Here is a 24,045-nt window from a genome sequence, read left to right as displayed (position 1 = left end):
CACTTGTGGTGTAGTAGGGTTGAGCTCGGGTTACCCATGCATAAACAGAGTGTCTGGAGGTGAGAAATTGCACAGTTTGTGTGAGTTACAGTTTTGGTAATTTAGGCAGTACGTCAGCACGCAGGGACAGAATCAGGCCCTCAGGGAACTTGACTAATGCTCAGCTCAAGAGGCACCACCATCTTGTTTCCTATGTGGGGCCTCATGTGGCGTGGCAAGGATTGTTCTCAAGGCTCACTGGGCTAACGCTGCTGCTAGAAGTCGCATTACGGGTATCGTGGGGTATCACTGTGAGGATCTGCATTCCTGATGTCCGAGTGGTCACGGATGGCCGAGCAGTAAGTCAGGCTTTGAGGTGGGCTTGGTGGAGAGCAGAAGGATGCTGGCCATGTCCCAAGCAAATTCATTTCATAAGTCTGTCATTGTTTTTACATATTACTAGATTTGTACTTTCACATCCGATGATGTTATGGCAAATGTGGACTAAATATTATTCATTTAGGGAGTGTTAATAGGTATTGTTGCATTGTATTCTGTATTGCGATTTGCTAAGCCTTTGTGTCATTTTGCTCACCCATGCTGATTGCATTATCTATAAAAGAGGGCTAATTTTGAAGGTGAGCCATGTCTGCCGTTTCCAATTCTTTGAGAGTTACCTCTGTTAGTCTGTCCGTCTCATGCTTAGGACGGGCTTGATTTTATGTCAGACCTCCCTTTGCATTTGACTGGGTTTAATGTTAATTCCCTATATATGAGATTATTATGATTTTGACTGGTTAATCATATTTTGCCTTGTGTATGATCTTGACTTGCAATAAACTTTCATGGTTTCTAACTTTCAACTTGTCTCTCTCTAGAAGACGAGTTTAACAGACTATGCTATTTGATTTATTGTTAATCCTAATCTGTTCAGGAGCACATTTCCTCATACATTCTTGAGGACAACACCAATCCCAATCCTGTGTAAACCCCTTATCTAGACTATCGGATAAGATTGCATCATCAAACGGGATAATGGCAGCTTGCACCATACCCGTCATAGTACAGACCCATTCATTATAATCTAGATGTTACACCAGCCTGCCATAGAGGGACATGTATAAGATGGGGAGAAAGGAAATGTACAACATCGGAAAATTGTTCGAACATGGGGACATTAGAAACTTTGAGAACAGTAAAGAACAAGTATCCTCCCTGAAAAGGGACGGTTCAGATATTATCAGTTAGGATACCAGGCAATGAAGCTGCAGCGACACAGATTACACCTGTTGAAGTAGGAGCAAAATGACTCAGAGTCACGAAAGGGTTAATAATATCTACGTTACATGTTATACAACCCGTTCAAATGCAATTACATATCAGGATGTCAAAGAGATACAGTCAGAGATATCACAAGAGGCATGGGAGGAACTGTGGACAGCACAGGGTGTGCTATTAAAATGGTTAAGGGCTGGGCCATTACCCCGGATAAAAAGAGCCGCTTGTTCCCAGACTGCGCAGGCAGAAGATGGGAGATGATGTGATTACAGGAGTGGCCTCGTCCCCATCTGCTGGTCATGCCCATTGGTTGACAGTTATTTAAAAGAAGATAAGAAAGCAGAGATGAGAAGAATGTCGGGTTGACCTGTACCAGCTCAACTAGAAGTTGTGGTGTTAGACTTGCGTTTAGAAGGATGAGACGACTAGATACTCACATTCGAACTTCTAGTGGCAACAAAAACGGTAAGGGCAAGAGCGTGGAAAAGCAAATGGTTACCAACTTAGAAATATATGAAAAACTTGATGCCTACTAGAAAACTGCCTTGTAACCGCGTCAAAGATAAAGACGTTATACAAGATTATGGTTACCAGACCTAGCCTACTTGTAGAAAGACAACATGCCCACCATGTTTGATAGCACTGCACATGTTTAACTAACAATTACTCATACAGATGCGTGAAACAGACATAGTAAAAGGAACCCAAAATGAGTATTAAAAACTATCAGGAGAATGGATAGGAAAGGATCCACACACTAGCATATGGGGTGGAAATAACGGGGACTGTAAGGGATGGTACATTTCTGGAGCAGGACCATTTGTTAGTTTGAGTATTATAGGAGAAAAAAGAAAATTTGTGCGTACTACTGAACACAGCAGATGTGTAGCACTGAAGTGCTCATTGGCATTTTGATGAACTTGTGTGAAAACACTCGCTGAATAACTGCCTAGCACATAGTGTAACTTGGATGCTGGAGAAATTTTCAAATTGAACTCCGAGAAGGAGGTGCTCCTTTTCGGAAACAATACTCCATTCTGGAATATTTCCTGGTGGCCCTCCAACCATGACCCTCTTCCAACACCTGTTCAGAAAGTTAAGAATTTAGGGGTGCTCTTTGATAGGAAGCTTTGATTTTCTGAGCAAAATAATCATGTCACCTCCTAATGCTTCTATTTGCTCAGGATCTTGAAAAAGTTTCCCCATACATTCCTTTGGATCTGCAAAAAATGGTCATCGTGGCTCTTGTCCTTTCTCAAATTGATTATTGCAACACACTGTATTTGTGCTTAAAGAAGCACTTGGTACTGAAGCCCAAATCACTGCAAAATGCTGCAGCCCTGCTGCTTTTGAAAATCCCCAAATTCCGCCCTGTCTCTCAGAGCATCTTCTGCCTTTATTGGCTGCCTGTCTGCAAGAGCGTCAAATGTAAGGCTCTTTGTCTGGTTCATAAGACTAACCTTATTTATTTTCAGAGAATTTTCGTTTGGCATGTCTCCAGCCGTGATCTTAGGTCGAGTATAGACAATGGACATTCCAAGAATCAATCTTTTCTGCCTGTAAGCTTTGGAACACCATGCCCCTTTACTTAAGATTTCAATCTAACCTGACACATTTCAGGAAAATGTTAAAAACCTGGCTCTTCTCATCTCTTTCTAAGTAGGTTTTATCTTTTGGCTTCTCCCAGGACTCTACTTACTTGAAATGCTAATGAAAAAGTACTTGGAAAAAAATCAGTCTGATAAGATACAGGGTCATCTTTGATTAAATTGAAGCCTATCAAAAGTCTATGACGGCCGCTTTTCTAATGCCTCTCTCTGTTGCGCGCACATAAACCGCCGTAGGGTTCTCAAGTCCAATGATGTCAGGGTTGTAAAAATATCATTAGACAATCTATTTCTAAGTACTGTGTGCAAAACATGCTCGATTGGCATTATTAACAGAAAATAAATACCCAAATGTGACAATATTTTAGTAAATAAAATTTCGGACACAGGGCCAGATGTAGGTAATTCCCATTTACCGATTCTTAAATACCGACTCATACCGAATCGGTATTTCAGAATCAGTAAATGGTATGTAGCTAAAAAGTTGGTAAAACTTACCGATTCGGTATGACTCGGTATCCCAAATCGGTAATTACCGATTCGGTCTATTCCGAGTCGGTAATTTCCGAATCGGTGAAACCCAAGCATTCCAATGGGCCTCCTGGCCCATAGGAATGAATGGGATTTACCGAATCCGATTTTTCCGAATTGGAATTTACCGATTCGGTAATTACCGATTCGGATGTTTGAAAAACGCCATGTGAGCCTGCCAACCAATCAGGGACACCCTACACACCCCACAACCAAGGTCCAGAGAATCCAACCAATCAGAATGAAGCACTCCTCCCCAGTACCTGGGAGTGGCCACACCCATGCAGGTGCACACCAACAGAACAAACAATTTAGCAGAGGTGAGAGGAGCTGAGCATCCAGAGGCAAGCAGTGCCACAGAATGGAGTCACATGAAGGCCAAAAGGATGGTGGGGAGAGAAAAAGGAAGATAAAGTTCAGCCCAGAAGAACTACGGGTGGCTGTAGAAGAAATTGTAAGCCACTACAGCCAAATTTTCGGGAGACAGTCTCTGCATGTTGCAGAGACTGTGAAGAGGAACATTTGGATTGCCATACAGGGCAAAGTGAATGCCATAGGTGTGACCCACCGGGAGATTGAGGACATAAAAAAGCGATGGCATGACCTGCGCATCGTAACAAAGAAAAAGATTGCAGCACAAAAAAAGGATGCTGGTGGGACTGGAGGTGGCAGGAGCAAAGCACCAAAGCTGACAGCGATGGAGGAGCTTGTGGAAAGCACCATGGAGCCAGAATGCATCCATGGGATAGGAGACCTGGACAGTACAGCAAAAGCTACAAAGAAACAAGGTAAGAGGCATGTACCCTAAACCACAACCATCAACCTGACCCCGTACCCCACTGTGTAGAATCATCACACTGCATAACAGCTCAGACTAGGTGGCAGCAATGCATCATGGTAGACGTAGTCATGAATACATAGATGCAAAGCATACACCACATGACTCTGCAAGGCATGCCATACACATCACCAAACACACAATGTGCACTGGGCAAAGGTGTGTAGACTGTTTATTTAAGAACTACACACAGATGAACAACAACATTGACCCTATGTCAATTTCATTCCACAGGAGTGTCCTCACACAGTTCAGCACCAGCAAGGGAGGAGAGGGCACCAGCAACTAAGAGAGGGGAGAAAGAGAAGAAAAAAACTGGTCATAGCGCTGTTGAAGGAGGCAACAACACCACCCAGGAAGCCTCATCACCAGACCGACCCACAACACCTGTCCCACTACCCCCTTTGTTGTTTGGTTCTCCTGACTTGTCAAGCACACCCATTGCAATGTCCAAGGTGTCTATGAAGGGAGGGGCACGTAGGCATGAGGAGCCCCCTCAGAGGATCCTGCAAACCTCTGAATCGGAGGATGAGGATGTTGTACCTCAAACTAATGCACCTGTGGCTGACAGGGCTAGACCACAGATTACAACAGGCGCTGCGCGCACCAGTGTTCTTGGCAGGAGGGCACGTGAGGGTGGGGAGGGGCAGGAAGGGGAGAGCATATTCTGTGGCCTGGAGGGCACAATGGTTAAAGTACAGCGCCAGCAGGCCAAAGCACTGTTAGCCATGCATAGGCAGGTTCGCTGCATGAACAATAAAATGACCAACATGGACAAGGGTATAGGCCACATAGCATCTAGTTTGGAGGCAACATCAAAGGGGATAACAGACATCTCCATATACATGAGTGTACTGTCGGACAAGTTGGACAGGGATCATCTACAGCGTGGCAGGGATCGGCAGTATATGCGCCAGCAAACAAAGGCTGTGAACAGATTTGCCTCAAGTACGTCACTACTGTGCCGACGCTCTATATCCATGCAGGATGCAATTGTGCACTGCTGCACAGACTTGACACGGGGCATGGGAAGAGTGACCTCTGCGATGGAGCAGATACTCAACACAAACACAGGCAATGCTGGTGACATGGGTGTGGAGGAGACAGAGGGGTCAACCAGCAGGAGTGGCTCCAGCACGCCTGTACCGGAGGTGCGCAGGAGCGGCAGGCGCAGCCATGCTGAGTCAGGCCCCAGCAGAGAATCTGAAAGCCAGGCACATCAATCGCGCAATGTAGTGCGTGGACATAAGCACTGACCTATGCTGCAGATTGACACAACTGCACACAGTGACGGCAACTGAGCAGGAGCAGCCAGAGACATGGACTTTGATGTATGATGCCTCTTCCGATGTGACAATGATGATGTAGTGATTATTAAACTACACTTGTCAAACACTATACCTGTCTATGAGTCATACTTTACCTAGATATATCGACGTGTAATTTATGTCCGTCTCAATTTATTTATTTTATTTTATTTTTTGCACTTATAATGCGCGCAGATACCCACAAAGGGTTTCCCGGCGCAAAGATAGGAAAGCTGAGAACACAGAAAGCACTGAACAACAACCCAATTAAGACCGCAATTATTTATCAAAGAGCCAGGTTTTTACGCCTTTCTTAAAGCTGGCGAGATTTACCTCCTTACGCAGGGCTAAGGGCAGAGAGTTCCAAAGAACTGGTCCCAGATAGGAAAAAGACTTTCCCCCCATACGGGCCAGTTTAAATCTAGGAACCACAAAGTTAGCTCCATTTGAAGAGCGGAGGTTTCGTTCAGGAACGTAGGGCCTAACCAGATTCTGCAGGTACTTTGGTGCGGTCCCTCAATCTACCATCTATTGCTGCTGGTCCTGTTGCCTGGGACTCTGCATGTTCCTGGTCATCATCAATGTTCTCGTGATGTGTCACCTCCACCTCTGTGCCTTCCTTGGTGGCAAGATTGTGCAAAATGGCACAGGTCACTATTATCTTGCAACACAGGATGGGGGTGTACTGTCGAGCACCTCCACTCTTGTGGAGGCAGTGGAACCTGCTCTTGAGGAGTCCAAATGTTCGCTCCACTACGTTGCGAGTTGACCTGTGTGCCCCATTGTATCGCCTTTCGCCTCTGTTACTTGGGTTGGGGTACGGTGTGAGCACAAAGGAGCGCAGGGCATATGCACTATCACCTGGGAGGGAATGAGAGGTACATGAGTTACAATCACATTACACATTCAGCTGCCATTTATTACAGGGTGTGTTACACTTATTTACCTAGCAGATATCCATCTCCATAATCTCCAGCAACTAGCCGTGTGTATATTCCGCTGTTCTGGAATATGTAGGAGTCGTGTGTGCTCCCAGGAAATTTGGCCACTATGTCGGTGATGATGTTGCCTGCATTGCATATCACCTGCACATTGATGGAGTGCGTAGACTTACGGTTTCTGTAGATGTGTTCGGTGGCTGCAGGTGGGCATAGGGGAATGTGGGTGCCATCTATGCAGCCTATCACATAGGGGAAGTGTGCCAGTCCATAGAAGTCAGTTTTTGTTTGGGAAAGTTCCGCAGGTGTGTCAGGGAACCGGATGTAATGTCCCATTCTCTGCGTCATGGCATCCAGAAACTTCCTGAAAAAAAGGGACAGACAGCTCTGGCGATACACCACCTACTGCAGCTATCACACTCTGGTAGCTCCCAGAGGCAAGCAGGTGTAAGCTACATAGAACCTGGACATGGGGTGGGATGGCGTGGGCCCTGGGTGTTGGGTGATCCAGGTATGGGTGGAGGTCCCTTATTAAGTCCAGGATGGTTCTGGAGTGCAGCCTGTACCTCTGGAGTATCCTCTGCCTGTACACCTGCTCCTCCCTCATCCATACCCTCAGACCTGCAGCCTGTAGCCTTCGCCTCCTCGCAATCACATAGAGTGCCGCCATTTTAGCAGCACTTTTGTATTTTGGGCCCTTTCTTATAGCCTGCACATGGTTACCACCTGCTTTCAGTCCATGGTAAATACCGACTCTTAAATACCGAATTTCCTTGAAATCTGACTAAGGAGGAAATTGAGAATCGAATCACTGATGTGAGTCACAGTCTCACATCAGTGACAGCAACTCGCTGAGGCACCTTACCTCCCTGACCAGCGGCCGGGCTTGGCTCCGCCACATCTTTGTTTGAATCGACCGGCCGGGCTTGGCTCCGCCGGTCGGACTACAATCCCCAGCATCCCACAGGGGTAATTGACAACGCCAGTAACCAGCGCGCCAGGAGGCGCATAAAGCACCGGCAGGGGCCGAGTTCCCCGTTCTTCTTTCGACCCTTGCTGCCAGACTCGCTGAGGCACCTTACCTCCCTGACCAGCGGCCGGGCTTGGCTCCGCCACATCTTTGTTTGAATCGACCTCCCGGGCTTGGCTCCGCCGGTCGGACTACAATCCCCAGCATCCCACGGGGGTAATTGACGACACCAGTAACCAGCGCGCCAGGAGGCGCATAAATCACTGGCAGGTCCCTCGTCCCGCGAGGACACGCGAAGGACGCGCCGGACGAAGCCCGGTCAAAGGTCGGACAGTCTAAGACAGTCCGAGACTGGCAGAGACTGGACTGGGCCAGTTACTCTGTCCATAAACTCAAGGTGAGACATTGTCATTGATCGAGGCCCAACTTGGACACTATTTGTTATAGACTTTGTATGAACTGTGGCTTATTCGTATCCAGGGTCCGTAATATACGCTGTTCACGCATCTACTAAGTGTATTTGGGAGTGTATTGTACACTGGTGAGCTATGTCTAGTAAAAAGCTATCCCCGGCAAAAAACACTATGGACAACTACCTAGTCCAGGTAGTAGCTAAAATCAATAGCGAGAGGAGATCCTCATTAGGGTTGGGTGTGTACCCTAAATCCACCTTGCCGGACCCTGACCTGGCCCAACTCCCTGATTTAGACAACAGTAGCAGCACTGTTGCATTATCTGACCCTGCTGACAAGGCCATTTCGGCTCAGATTAACTGTGTAGCAGATGATAGTGATAATGAGGAGGAGGTCGAATTACACCCAATTGAGGAAAAAGCCCCGACCCCAGTGCCTGCACCGCGTACCACCAGAGGAGTTAGAAAGGGCCAGCCTAAGCGCGGAGGGCTACGATCGAGCCGGAAAAGGCCTGCTTCTCCACCTAGCAATATTGTTGTGGTTGAGGAAGAAGGGTCAATTGATGAAGTTTGCATGTCTTTAACTAATGAGCAATTTAAGAAGCTGTTGGGTATAATAGATTCGAAGATTAAGGGCATTGTAAAGCCTTTGGTAGGCAGGATCGAGAAGCTTACTGACGAGGTAAACAGATTAGGGGATCTATAAATGAATGAATGAATGATTAAAATTCATAATGCGCAAACAATAACCCGAAGGTATCAAGGCGCCTAACAGAACAGAACAATAAAGAGGGAATCACTACATCGCTACAGGTACGCTTGCACAAAAGGTGAGTTTTCAAGGCCCTTTGAAAGCCTGAAGGGTGGGTAATGATCTTATTTCCAGGGGGAGAGCATTCCACCACTTAGGGGCCAGTGTGGAAAAGGCCCTGCCACCCCATTTCGCTCTCCTGAAACGGGGGGTAGATAGCAGGAGTCTGCCAGAGGACCGCAGATTCCTAGTGGGAAAGTATCGGGACAGAATAGATCCAAGACCAGAGGGGCTATTTCTGGCCAAAGCCTTGTATGTCAGGCATACGATCTTAAAGTGAATCCGTGCCTCAACAGGGAGCCAATGAAGCAGCTTTCTCGCCGCTGTGGCAGAGGAGCGCTTAGGAAGGTCAAGGATAAACCTGGCCGCCGCATTTTGGACTACCTGCAAGCGCTGCAGAAGGCTCTTTTTCAGGCCCGCATACAGCGCATTGCAGTAGTCTATTCTTGAGCCTATAAGGGCAACGGCTATCTGTTTCCTGGCCTGAGGGGAAAGGTAGTTTCTAATCCTTCTCAGGATATGGATAATGCCCCAGCAGGTGGAGATGGTTCGACTGACCTGCTTGGTCATGTCAAGGGCAGGGTCTATCATGACCCCCAAATTTTTGGCGGAAGAGGTAGGGGAGGGACAGGCTCCTAGTGAGTCTGGCCACCAGCTGGAAGACCAAATTTCCTCTTTTCCTCTGAACACCATCACCTCAGTCTTCTCTCCATTTAGTTTAAGCGAGTTGGTAATCATCCACTTGCCTACCGCCTCCATACAAGATCTAAAATTGGAGGCAGTCGGGGCGCTAGCAGAGGAGAGAGAGACTCGGATCTGAGTGTCGTCTGCATAGGAGACTATCTCCATCCCGTAAGATCTAATAAGCCTGGCAAGTGGGGTCACATAGATGTTAAATAGGGTCGGACTAAGCGCCGACCCCTGCGGGACCCCACATTGCACAGGAAGGGATGGAGATAGGTACTCTCCCAGCTTCACTCTTTGCACTCTATGAGAGAGAAAAGACGTGAGAAGATCCAGAGCTGCACCCCGCATCCCTATCTCACTCAGCCGAGTTGTTAATACTGAGGGAGAGAGGGTGTCGAAAGCTGCGGTTAGATCTAAAAGGATCAGGAGGGTGGTCTGGCACTCATCAACCCGTGTACGTATGTTATCTAGCACGATGGTGAGGGCTGACTCCGTGCTGTGGTCCCTCCTGAAGCCATGTTGGGAGAGATCAAGGCATTCCGAGCTTTCGATAAAGGCGGCAAGGTGCGAGTTGAGATGCGACTCTAGCATCTTAGCTGGGGCAGGGAGTAGGGAAATTGGCCGGAAATTTTTTAAAACCGACGGGTCCAGGGAGGGTTTCTTTAAGAGCGGCTTTACAACCGCTCTTTTCCACTGAATGGGAAAAACCCCTTCTCTCATGGATCTATTCATGATGTCCACCAGGGGGGGCAGAAGGATTTCTCTGCATTGTTTAAGGATCTATTGAACAAAACTCTAGTTGAAGTAGAAAAATTGCCTGATGAAGTTGCAACTAGAGTGGAACTAAAAAAGGGAACCTCTAGATCTGAGGGTGGTGGTGGAGTTATTCCTTTGTTTAATCAACCGGCGGTTCCTCAGGTAGCCACAGCGGACGGTGAGCCAGGGGAAGATGCCCATCCAGTTGTATCTACTGCTCCGAAACCCGTGAAAGGCTCGGTTGAGCTTATTGTTGAGGCTTCCCCCCTAGTCCTTGTTTTAGCTAACGTCCCCACATTGGCTCCAGGACAGGATGAAACTACTTCATCCCTGCTGTCCAAGGCCCTACACTGGCTGACTAACAGTATGGTGATAACTCCCTGGGGTAAGCAAAAGTTGGCAGAAGAATTAGTTATGGCTAGGAGGGTGGAGTGGATTGGAAGTAGTCCAAAAAGATTTAGGGGTGATTGTGTTGTTTTGAATTTTTCAGATCCAGATGTATTAACCAACATACTTCCCAACCTTCTACTGCCACAGCGAAGATCCACCGACATTATTCCACTCACATTAGACTTTTTCTACTACCGGAGTGGGAAGGGTCCTAACCGATGTACACTAAGGACAAAATGGAATGTGGTGTCAAACAAGGGGAGGAGGGTTGCTCAATCTACTGAGTGGGGATTAAATCTTGAGAATAGGTTTTCAGCTCTCTCTAATCTGAATGAATGCGATTGACTTCCTGGGGGTAAAAGTTTTGCACTATTAGCTTCAACTGATCAGAGGATAGGCAGCTTGCCTGCCCAGAAGGGCAATTGTTGTAGAAATAAGATTGTGCCTAGGACTGGGGCCGGGTTCGGCCGAATGGATCCTCAAACGGTCACGGCCTTATTCCTCTGTATGCTGTGATTTTGTAGTGATGTCATAAGCAATGTAGCCCTGGCAAGTCCTGCAGTGATAGTAGCGGACGAGCCTAGTAACCCGAACCCTACTCTTAAATTGTTAGCTGGTTCTTCGATTGGGACGGGGAACCTAATCTCTTGGAATTTGGCCGGGCTGTGTTCTAAATTAGATTGTGGGGACTTGCTTGGCTTTCTTAGTTTATTTGATGTATGTATATTTCAGGAGACTTGGGCATGCGAACCTGTTTTTGTGCTGGGATATTTAAATTTTTCTGTGCCAGCAAAAAAGGGCCCAAAAGGGAGACCAATGGGGGATCTCACAATTTGGGTTTGACAGTCCCTTAAATTAACAATCAAAAGTATAGTGACTAGCCATAACGATATCCAGTTAATCAGGATAACTAATGATACTTCAGGGTCACTCGATATCTATAATATATATGCCAGAGGTGCTGAGGTTGGTCGATCTGAAGTTTTAATTGCCTTGGGTAACTTTCTTGACACATATTCGCACGACAATAATATTGTTATAGCAGGTGACCTTAATCAGACTTTTGAGCCTTTGGTCACTGGTGAGGCCTTCTTTGGAGCAGAAGAGGACTCCCATTGGGGTATCCCTGTGTTAGAATTGAAGCCAGTCACACGTTGGACTGAGGACATAATAGATCTGAATGGAAGAACAGTATTGCATAAAAAAGGCTCTATGACATTTGATAACGGGAGACATAAAAGCAGAATAGATTATGTAATTTGTAGCATGATGTTATGGCCATCTGTCTGCGACATGGAGGTTGTTGTGAGACCCGAGAGTGACCACAATCCCCTATGTGTGGAGCACAAATGGTGGCCCGCTGGGAATGATTCAACTTGCCCGAATGCTCTTGTTCCACCTTTGATCATTCCAGGAAATGACATGCGCAGGCTCAGATGGGCTAGCGTAGTGACCAACCAACAGGCCATCGACAACATTAACCTTGAAACTGATAAAGCTATACTGGCTATGGAATCGATCCCTCTGGCTTGGGGGATGTGGTCAATATCTATGATACCCTCTTTGGCAAGATCAAAAATCACTTTTTGAAACCTGCTAAGCGTAACGGGGCTAGAGCTTGCAAAAGTGCAAAATGGTATAATGCTGAATGCAGGGCGGCACGACTTGCTCTGGGTCATGCCATTAAGATGAGGGAGCCCGAGACCATCCGCCTAGCCAGAAAGGGTTATAAAGCCTGTATAGCGAAAGCAAAGAGAGCCTGGGATGAGCAATATTGGTGTAAATTGAAAAGAGCTAGTGACAGAAAGGATTCCAGAGTGTTTTGGAACATCGTCAAATGGGGCAGTGAGAGAGTTGAGGAAGCCCCTAATAACAATGTCCCACAAGAGGCCTGGGTACAATTTTTTAGCTCCCAGTATGCTGCTAATACTCAGATTACAGGTGAGACAGTATTACCATGTCTTTTTCCCAAGGTAATCTTTTTACCTACAAAGAGATTATGTCTGCCCTAAATACAGTGAACAGAGGGCGTGCTCCAGGTTTAGATGGCGTCCCTGCCGATATTTTCTTAAATGACAAAGAGCGATGGTGTAAATATATTTACTTACTTATCAACTTCATTGCTAAAGGTGCTGAGGTCCCGGCATCGTGGCGGGGTGCTGTGATTATCCCAGTGTTTAAAAAGGGAGAAGGGAGATCGAGCGCAGCCAGGCAATTATAGGCCAATAAGCCTTATCGACACCGTGCAAAAAGTAGTTGGTCGTGTGGTCGTAAATAGGCTCCTTGACTGGGCAGAGGACAACAACATCTTATCACCCTTTCAAGCGGGATTCCGAAGGGCAACAAGCACGGTGGACCAAGTATTCCGCTTTCAACTGCTGCAATGGAAGACTGTGGTGCTGGGAGGAGGTAGCCTATATGCGGCTTTTGTCGATTTATGGGCTGCCTTCGACCTGGTGCCACGGGTTAAATTGTGGCAAGTCTTACAGACTTTGGGGGTCCCTGTGGAGCTATTGACTTTGATAATGCGCCTCCACGAGCTTACCTTTGCTAAAATTCAGTGGGGTGGTCATGGGATGGTCACAGCCGACTTTCCCGTTGAGCGTGGGGTTCGACAAGGGTGTTCAATGGCCCCAACCTTGTTCACTTTATACATAAATGGCGTTGTCTCCCGTATGGTATCAGCGTCAGTAGATGCTCCCTCTCTTTCAGGTCTAAAAATCCCTATTTTAATGTTTGCGGACGACACGCTTATTCTATCTAAAACTCCCAGTGGCTTGCAGCGTGCTCTGTCCATTTTTGAAAATTTTTGTGGGGAACACGGCCTAGAGGTGAATGCGACCAAAACGAAACTCATGATTTTTAAGCCGCACCGTAGTTTTAAGTCTAAAATTGTCATGAGTGGTCGGCCTCTTGAGGTGGTAAATTCATTTACGTATTTGGGTATTCATATTGCAGATAACAACAGGTGGTGTCAGAACATAAATATTGCTACTCTGCGACACAAGCAATTAGCTGGTGCTATCAATTCGGAACACAGAAAGTCTTTGACCAAACCCGTCAAGCCAGCATTGCTGGTTTACGAAGCAAAGGCAATTGGGTCCGCACTTTATGGTGCAGAGATGTGGGGATTTGAAAAGTTGAGTACCCTACAAGCCTCAGAGAACATGTTTTTATGGTTACTCACTGGTACCCCGAAAAGCACTCCATTGTTGCCTTTAAGATATGATCTTGGTAGGAAACAAATCATGGATCTAGCTAGACTACGACCAATCCTGTATTGGCGAAGGCTCTGGACTACTCCCGAGCTTTTTCACTATGCTCAAGGTTTTATTGATGTCATTAAGGCGGACTGTTTTCATAAAATTAGCTGGTTCAAATCACTGAAAGCAATATTGTTTGAGCTTGGGTTAAGCTCGATATGGTTAGATCCAGCAGGTGCAACATTTCCCACTAAGTCTGTCCTAAAAAATATATTTTGGGAAAACTTTGCTAGTAGGAGTCTGAGTAGATCTAGCAATGGGTCCATGACTGCGGGTTTTCTTGAGGTTAAACTGTATCCCGCTTTGGAGTCGTACTGGGATATTATATCTAAGCCGGGAGACAGAAAGCTCCTATTCCAACTGAGAGCTGGAGCCCTCCCCATAAGATCTCTGTCAGCAAAATGGGAAGCAGGGGGGTGTGACACCTGCGCAGCCTGTGGAATGGGGAAGGAAACACTTGGACATTTTTTGTTTTCTTGTAAAGCTTACTGTGCTCCAAGACTTGTCTGGTTAGCACCTTTGTGCAGGAACCTTGGGACCACCTGTAGCTCTGTTGCCCTGCGTATTATATGTTCGAGCCCACTTACATGGATATTAATAGCCACAGCAAAATATATTGGATGGGCATGGGCGATCAGACAGAGACTGCTAGTTAATGAACTATTCTCTGTCTGTAAAATCTGTCTCCATGAAATTGTTATTATTGTTTTTAGACCATTAATGTTTTTACAACTTTGCTATTTTTATCAATGTATTAATCTCTTTTTACTTACTAAACAAGTACTGTGGGAAACTTTTTAACTGAGCGTATTTTATGGATTTAATAGTGCACTGTCTCTGTGATTGACTGTAAATTTAATTGTATTTTAACATTTTGTGTATGTCTTGCTTTTATGAGTAATTATTCAAATAAAGCACTATTTGACTTGACTGGTATTTTTTCCTTTCCTACATCTCGATGGGCATTTTTTCCGAATTCTTATTTACCGATTCGGTGAATAAGAACTCGGTAAATAAGGTATCGGTAAATACTGAATCGGTAAATATGTATTCGGGAAATACAGAATCGGTATTTTACTGATTCATATTTTCCGATTCGGTACTTTTTTGTCACCTACATCTCATTTTCTCAATACTGGTCGGTAACAGCCGATTTTACCGATTTTGGGCCGTTACCGACCGGTATTTGGCTACCTACATCTGGCCCACAATGTTTTTGTATACAGTATTCTGACATACAACCTCTCTTGGCCACTGATCCTCCTTTGATTTTTTCAAAGCCACTTTCAAAGACAAGTGAGATGCCGCTTCTGCAGCTATTGTTGTGCAGAAGTTGGCCTTATTATCATTGTTTTGGGGGTTGCTACGGACTCGACCAAAGCAAAGTTCAGCAGCCAAAGCAATTTTGCATTGGACTAGAATGAAGAGAAGGAGCAACCTTCATGAAAAGAGTCGCCACCAATTCCCACGGTCAAACCTGAAATGTTCCAATGGGTCTGTGATCTCTTCAGATCTGATGTTTTGGGCATCTCTGTTGAAACACAGTATGACAACAAAAATGCCAGTGAACGGGGCAATGTTCACCCTAAAGTATACACTAGATCTAACTTATTCATAGAATTGCAAATTGCATGAAGATATTATACTTCACCAGAGGTGGAATTTTCCTTTTCGGAGGGTGTCCTTCTTCACTACTGTCACACATACTGAGCAGTCTAAATCCTCGCTGTTTATGGAAATTCCTTATTTTTTTAAAGCACACATCTGATATGATCCTTTCTTTTAATGGAGAACTTATGAATCAAGCAGAAGAGGCAGGTAAGTAAACCATTATCTACTCCAGTACTTTTTAGGTCGACCCCATGTCTATCTAGAGTATTTCTCCCTGGTCCAGCCAACAGGCCTACTGGAGAGACTAGTGGTACAGCCCTCCTTGTGCAAAATGAGGCACAATATGATCCTTACTCTTCCACAAGAAAGGAACTCAAAAGAAATTGATGCCTTGGTGAAGAAGATCTTTTCATTGTGTAGTCTCACTATAAAAATGTACACTTGCCCCCTGACAAGATATACCTATGCCTTATGGATCATGGAGATTCTGGGCCTCACCTGCTACATTCAGGGGAGCACAACGGCACTCCCCCATGCAGTGTTACATGATGGGGCCTGTAGTTGGAGATCCTGGGCCCCTGGCAGGCCTCTCAGGGATCGCAACGGCACTCCACGCATACTTGTGGTGGCGGGGGCCGGATTTAGGGATCCAGGGTACCAATTGTTGAAATCTGGCCCAGGATTTGGGATCCCCTGACCCACATAGGTCTGGGAAGGCTGTCCCATGCACGCCCCCTCCCAGGGTTAAAAAGCGGAGTTGGTTCCTCGAAGCCACCCCCATGCCTTGGCCCATCCCCACGGAATGAAACACTCTGGCAGCTGAGCCCTATGTGTTTCAAGCTTTCTGGGGGTGGTTCAAAGGTGAAATCCTCCTCCTGCCATTGGGCCATTTTACATGCTTTTGGGCAGCTCGTTTTGATCCTGGTGGCAAGCCCTAGCCACCTGGAGCAGTTTCCTTAGGCCTCCTGGCCTTTAAGGTGGCAAACGTTAAAGGAAGCCAGTTCAACTAACTCCCTGCACCAGCCTTTCTCCTTTGTCTGCTCTGGAGCTTCTCTCCTCCTTGGCACAGAAGTCCAGTCTTTCCCCCAACTAGTCCTCCAGGGGTGTAATGGACCAGCTTCGCTGTCTCTGAGAAGAGCCCCAGTGGTCCTGGGGGAAACTGTAGTCAGATTCCTTAGTCCAGTTTGTTATCCATATTTACTTTTTTATTTTTTTTATCTGTATTCATATTTATGTTGTGCTTAGTGTAAAAAATTAAGCTGCAATGGGTATATTTCCACATTTATTTAACTGACAAATGTGTACTCCTGTTTGACCAGCAGCTGGGAACGTACTCGACTAGGAGGAATCGCACGATGTGCCATTTGATGTGTGTATGACTATAAAGGACATCATTCCCCTCCCAGACCAGGAAGCTGATATCCCCTAAAATCTAGGTGTAATATATCTATGTCTTTACTCAGGTAGGGAGGACCTGGCTTGACAGTTTGAGCTGGACTGTTCCCATTGGAGCAGGGTCAAGACTAATTTGCACATAGCTAGGTCCAAACTGAGGTGGCATGGTGGGTGAGAAACGATAGATTGGGACCCAGCACAGAGAGATTGCCAGTGGCTGAGATTAATTCAAACATTCTATTCAACACCTTGTTGTTGTAAAGTATTCATGCAGCACTCAAACAGTAATAAAGTGATACCACAACACAAGAAGAAAACCAAACCAATTTAGAAGAAGAGAGTACATTTTAATAAATAAAATTACACTGAAAGGAGAAAAATCCAATTAGTAGAACCAGATTTGAATGTTTAAAGTTTCAGGTAAAAAATAGCATCAAGAAGTATAGACTGAAAATGGTTTAAAGATTGGGGCTGCTAAGGGCTACTCAGCAGTTTTTTCTGCTTGTAATGATTTGCCTGATCAAGGTTCGTTGTTTAAACTTTTATTAGTTTCTATAAAGGCTTGCAGAAGAAAACATCCTCTAATATTCTTGGCGAGTCTTTTGTTCTAACCCACTAACCACCCTTAGGTTTCTCACTTGGGATATGATGTTAGCGTTGGCAATAACTTCAGCTGGGAGGCGCACTGCACAGCAATCTCATTCAGTCCCTCCTCCATTTTTGCATATTCTCTAAAAAAAGAAAGGTTCAGTTGGACTTAAACCTTCCTTCCTCCCTTAAGTGGTGAGGAAATTCGATATGGCTGAGATGATCTTGTTTCCTTGATTTATTTATTTTCAGATCACCTATCCAAGAGCGAGGAGTGGCTTTACGGAATAGATACCATGAGAGCTGTCAGCCAGCAATATTCAGAGAACGTAGCCCTTCAGGGATGATGGCAGCCTTCTTTTTAAGCTTTAATAGAAATAATCTAGGAAAAGGTGGCAGAAACAAATCATATCTAGATGTATACTCTTGGACAGTAAAGCATTGCTATGACCTGGCAACCAAATCCCGGCCAAGAGGGTTCCATGCCCATTCAACTATAGGCATGGCTGAGAATGATGCTGTGCTGAGAGGCATGGTACTTGAAAATCTAAGAAACTGCTACTTGTCTTCTCTGCACTTTTATACCAAGCATTGTATAGTGGTAGACAAAAATGGCATACTTATTTTGATAGGGCAGTACTCCCTTATTTCACTCAGTGATTCCCCTTAAGGGATACTTTGGGAATGATTTATGTAAGCAATTTGTGGAAATGAGCATCTATTAGAAGAGTGAGTTACTTAGCTTTGGTAGTGTTGTTTCGGATTAGTTATCTTACTGCTGTTAAAATCCCCTCAAAATTGCTGGGCACATAAAGATCTCTGCAGCAAGTGTCTTAACTCTGTAAAATATTTTAAAATACAGCCTCTTTCTGGTCAAATAAGTAAGCTAGAACAGATTTACTGTCACATATGTCCTTGTTGCTAATTTCTTGGTAGCAGATTTTTTTTTCAATAAATGTGAACATTGAGTGTCAGACTCTGCTTTTCAAGTGCCGCCCCATGTGACTCACCCTTTCTTCTGCCATACCTTAGCCCCCAATGTATGGGTTCCCTGAGTAAAAATGTTCAAGTTCCAGTACTGACTCTTACTACTCCGAGGCACTCATGTCCAAGCCTTTAATTTCTAGAGGTCAGGAATCTTGTCAATGGGGGGCCCTTGGAATCTATACTTACAAAAGCTATTTTACTTACCCAGCTCGTACTGTGGGATAGCTCGCAGGAGACTCTATTTCAGAAGTGAATAGCTCATTTGTACTGTTTTTAGGTCTCGCGACCTATCGATGCGCGCAAGCGCATCGAGCGTAGCGAGAATTCATGTGGCGAAAACATCTTCAAACCAAAGGGCTTTCAGCCCCGCGGTTTTCATGCAGTGCCCGTGTACATGCACGCGCATCGCATGCAAGCCCAGCCCAGTCCTCCCCTCATTCACGCCCACCCACCAGGCTCTCCCGCCCCCATCAGGCTTCTCTCCCAATCCGCCTGCCTCCCGCCTGCCTCCCCTCGCCCATTCACGCCTCCCACCAGGCTTTCCCGCCCCCATCCGGCGTTCACGCCTCCCACCAGGCTTTCCCGCCCCCATCCGGCTTCCCTCTTAATCTGCCTGCCTCCCCTCGCTCGCATTCCCGCACCAGGCTCTCCCGAAACATTACTTTTTTCACTGCTGGCCGGCCCATCTAGTTTTGCACGGCTTTCGTTTTCCGCTTGTCTGTTTAATTTTTACTTTTTACATTGGTACCTTCCTGTGTGCTCACCTCCCCTCTCTCGCATTCACGCCCACCCACCAGGCTCTCCCGCCCCCATCAGGCTTCCCTCCCAATCCGCCTGCCTCCCCTCGCTCGCATTCCCGACCCAGGCTCTCCCGGCGGCTTTCGTTTTCCGCTTGATTGCCTTCCCTGCTGCTGCTCGCATCGCACTCTCTCCTCCCCCCTCAGGCTCCCCCACCAGGCTCTCCCGCCCCCATCCGGCTTCCCTCGTAATCTGCCTGCCTCCCCTCGCTCGCATTCCCGACCCAGGCTCTCCCGGCGGCTTTCGTTTTCCGCTTGTTTCTCTTTATTTTCTCTCCTGGCCTTGTAAATATGCCCCCTCCCCATGCACTAAATCGCACTACAAAGTAATCCCACAGAATGTTCCACAACAGAGAATGCACTTGCATAACATGTTACATAATTAGCTTTCCTAGGCAGCTGAATCCAACCAGCTCTGCAACATGATTTGATTCTGCACCCCGCAGGAACGCACTGCTCCAGCTCATGACGTAGAAAGTCACACATGCCTGCATGCTTTTAATTTAATTTTGCGGCCGCCAATGCATGTTCAACATCTGATTCACCCCCCTCCCCCCCCCACCAAACTCGTGTGTGCCGCTTTCTACTTCCTCTCCAACAGTTTCAGTGGTAATCAGAGTTTGATGCAGCCTTGTGGCTCCTCTCACCCAGGTATGAATGGGCAGCCCCAGCGTCTGATGTCCCTGCCTCCCCATACTGCCTCAGGCCTCCTCAAACCACACGCCCTGCTGCTTTGTTGCTCCAGCGCCCTCCCAGCACTTTACGGACCCACCGAGGCTCCGTCTTCCTCTCACCTTTATGCAGCCATTGTGGTATATTAACCCCTTCCAGCCTCAGCTCTTTTTTTTTTACGAGTGCGGCCGCTCCCTTCTAAAATGTTGGCTTCTTGTTACATTTGAGAGCCAAGCACCCGCACCCGAAATCTAAGAGACACACTAAACACAATAATGATTTACGTGAGATTACACTCGTGTAGAAAAGTCACCTGGGGCTACTTGTGAAAAGTGCTAGTTGCAGTGAGTTACAGGCCAATTCCTTGATCGTGGCACTGCAAACTCCTCACATTCTCTATCATTTTGCTCAATTACCTCACCGTGGCCTATCATGTACCCACAGCAATTCATAACTTCTTGTCTTATGCAATTAGCTCCTTGCAGTGTCTTTCAAGGTGCCCCAAGCTAGCACACTGCCTGCCCATGTGCACACACCTCTAAATGTATATGTCTGAGACTAAGTAACATGGACCTCGTGTTTTTTATCCATGCGCATCAATCTTTCTGCTTCATCAGGTCAAGTGTTCTAAGCGCCTCTAGCTGTTGTCTTGCTCCCGAAAAACTTCAATTTGTACGTGTGCAGAAGCTCCCCCCCACTGTCGGTCTGTCATGTACCCTACACTGCTCACACTGTCTACCAAGTACTCCATACTCCTCACTGTGAATGCTCGTGTGCCCAAAGCTTCTCACGCTCTGTTCGTGAGCACCACATTTCACTCCTCATGCGCATCAACTTTCTCACTTCATCAGTTCTTGTGAAGTAAGATTATCATCCATGCAGCCCAGAACCGTTACACTGTCCTCAAAAAAGCTTCACTGTCTCGCCATCTAATCCAAGCCCTCTATATCTGTCTATCTTCTCATATGTCTGCCCTTGTATATATCAAGTTACTTATGCGAGCTGACCCTGTGCCAAAGCTCCCCGCAATGTCTGACCATGTCTCCCGGTGAGTGAACAGCAGTTACAGTAAGACCAGCTCCATAGGAATATACTCCACCTCTCACACAGGCAACACCTCTCACACAGGCAACGCCACTCACACAGGCAACACCACTCACACAGGCAACCCCACTCACACACGCAACCCCACTCACACACGCAACGCCACACACACACGCAACGCCACTCACACACGCAACGCCACTCACACACACAACGCCACTCACACACGAAAAACACTCACGTTGCCAATAGATCTCGCAGTACGACAGGTGGAACTATTACAATGGCAAATAACAATGCCTTTCACTGTTGTTATCATTTTGAATACATAAAGGGCTTTGTCATTTACACAACCAATAGCTCAAACTTTCCTACTGCGAGACCTATTGGCAACGCCAGTGCTTGTTTTTTTGAGGGGGGGATGTTGTGGTACTTCTAGTTGAGTTTACCCTCCCGGTTGTATGGTATTTTTTTTTATCTTTCCGTCTGTAATTATCCATATTTATTTTTTGATTCTTTTACTGTATTTGTCCATATTTCTTTTGTATTTAGTGTAAAAATTCAAGCTGCAATGGGTATATTTCCACATTTATTTAACTGACAAATTTGTACTCATGTTTAAACAGTGGCTAGGAGTGGAGTCGCCTAGATGGAATGGCACGATGTGCCTTTTGATGTGTGTGTTTGTGTGTATGTGACTATAAACTACTTCATTCCCCTCCCAGACCAGGTAGCCGATATCCCTTAAAATCCAGGTTTAATGTATCTATTTCTGTACTCGAGTAGGACCCATCTATGTTTCGTTTGGTTCTTAGAACTGTAAACTCGGCGACTAGGCAGTTTGAGAAATGTAGGGTTCCTTAGCCCTGAAGAATGCCCCAGACCTAATAAGGCTATACATTATGGCAGAAAGATGTTGGAGTTAGAGAGATGGTTTGAGCCATAGTCCTCAAAATACTATCTCATTGTGGTATTAAAGGTGATATATACTGGGGAACCGCAAGGTATTTTTCATTCACCTGGATCCTGCAATTGTCCAGTAGCTTTTATCTATCTAAGAACTCTCTCCCTTTCTGAGTCCATCAGGAGGTTGAGTCCGCCCTGGTGGCACAGTCCTTCCAAGATAGGAAGAGGTTACCATTGATGAAGAATTAAACAAATATGAGTGTGAGGCTTCCTCTTCCATAAGAACAGTCTTTCCTCGTATTCGAGCAGTAATTCTGTGATGTCCCCAATTGGACTCTGACTTGTACTCCTAAATGGGGAGACAGCCAATCTATTTTTCTCTGGAGCTACCGTACTCATTTGTGATTTTACTCATGTTTGAGCGGTCAATGGGTTTTACAGATTTTAATTATAAATGTATAATTTGTTCATTTGAAACCATTTGTAATGTAGAACAGCTTAAACAGCTTTACTGTTGAAGTAAAGTTTCATTAGTAAAATCTTTTAAAATTGTTAACTCCCCTACTTGTCAATTTGCACAGCTATTGACCTAGCAACTCGTGATTGACAGTAGTGCAAACTGTCTAAGAGAAACACAATTTTCGGTATTTATCCTGATTTAAAAATAGATACAGACAGTAAAATAATGCTTTTCTGTTTGTATTTATCTCTAAAAATCAGTAAAAACGGAAAATTGGGTGTCTTCATTACAATGCAGCTCAGTGAATACCACAATGCAAAGAAAAGGCACAACTGGATGAGACACACACCTGCCGGCCGAGATCTCTTTTTGGGGGGCTTAAAAACACCGGAGGATCAGACCCATACATAGTTTGCGCACCGTGAGCTAAATTCCTATGCTCTCTCCTTGAACAAAGAGTTTATTCTGAAGTGGAAAGAGGCAACTATTGAGTTTCTTTTTGAAGGCCAGCTGGTTGCAGATGTTGGCGTGGAAACCCGCCTTGGCATATAAACCAGCTCTGGTTTATATGCCGTAGCCTAGCAGCTATGTTGGCAGGCAAGTCTGGGACACCGTCAAGTCACAATCTAGGCCAGAGGGGAAGACATACCTGCTGGATGTACTTTAACTCGGAGAAGGCAGTGTGGTACTGTACAGCGGAAGGGGGCGGGGAGAGCCCGGAATCTGCGTAAGAGGCGCAGTCGGAAAAGACAAACGAAGGCGTGGGAACAACTCTGTTCCTGAACGTAATTCTGTACAGAGAGGAAGCGGCGGTCGCTCTCGCGCTACGGAAAACCCCTCGATGCCGCTGCCTGCGGGCGGTGGGAGGAGGCAGGGGCGGAGGGGAAGGGCTGCAGGAATGCGAGAGAGAGCATCTGATGCACATCTCTGCTGCTGTCATGATATGACACTTTGTCCATGTCGGGATGTGATGCCATGAGGGCGCAGGAATGGCAAAGACGACTGGGGTGAAATGACGGAGGCATGATAGCGGAATCCATAGGGCTCTGCCGTCAGAACAAAAGGTACGATGGAGCCGGGGCTGGTGAACACATTGTATCGCGACAGAGATGGGACGGGAGCGCGGCGTCGTGCATAGCCTACGCGCCTCCCCTTCGTTGACACCTCGGAGCAGCCATCAGACAGCAGAAAACCTCTCTCCTCCCCGTAGCTTCCGATTCGCAGTCAACATGACAGGGGAAGAAAGACGAAGGCAAGGTTTGTATTTTGATTGTGAGGGGGTGTCGTCGGGGGCCCTGAGTGCAGCAGGCTGATGCCTTCGCGAGGACGAGACTTTAGGTCATTCCTCTCTCTGGTTTGGAGGTCGCCTCTCCCGTTTTTGTTTTAATATTTAATTATTTTCGCACCTTCGCCCATTAGTGCACCCGCGTCCTCCTTCTGCCTGTCAGTGGCGAAGGTGACAGCATCCGTCTCCCTTTCCCCATCACCTAGCCCCCCGTGTGTGTCTCTGTTATTAGAAAACGTGATGAATGGTTAATGATGGCTGTAGAGTGGGCGTGGGGGAGTGTGGGTGCGGGGGGAGGGGGGTCTTCTGTATCATCGTTTGGGAATGGTGACGTAGACTGATGGTGCCTCGGTGAGAGGGACCTCTGTAGCTAAGACAAGGTGATATTTTTGGATGCTGAGAGAGAAACATCTGTTCGAGTATTAGGGATGGGGGGTGTTTTTGGACATGCATGAAGTTGGGAGGGCTGTGTGGATATTTAGGATTGGAGAGCTATATGCAGGGCCCAGGTCCTAAAAAAGAATTGTGGGGAC

At 46.3% G+C, this 24,045-nt stretch overlaps 1 protein-coding gene across 2 annotated transcripts in view; it reads left to right on the top strand.

The window, feature by feature from the left end:
* The window catches only part of DTX3 (deltex E3 ubiquitin ligase 3), a 299,174-nt gene that overhangs the window by 176,411 nt on the left and 98,718 nt on the right, over nucleotides 1-24,045 (top strand). Inside the window, exon 1 of one of the 2 annotated variants that reach the window (XM_086966571.1) lies at nucleotides 22,979-23,484. The exons of the other annotated variant lie outside the window; for it this stretch is intronic. The gene's annotated coding sequence lies outside the window, so the exon portion shown is untranslated. Of the gene's footprint in view, nucleotides 1-22,978; nucleotides 23,485-24,045 lie in introns of those variants that run through there. 2 annotated transcript variants of the gene reach the window in all.

This window comes from Lissotriton vulgaris, chromosome 1_1 (genome assembly GCF_964263255.1).
Source record: "Lissotriton vulgaris chromosome 1_1, aLisVul1.2, whole genome shotgun sequence".
NCBI lineage: Eukaryota > Metazoa > Chordata > Amphibia > Caudata > Salamandridae > Lissotriton > Lissotriton vulgaris.
This window is presented reverse-complemented; position numbering and strand designations above follow the sequence as displayed.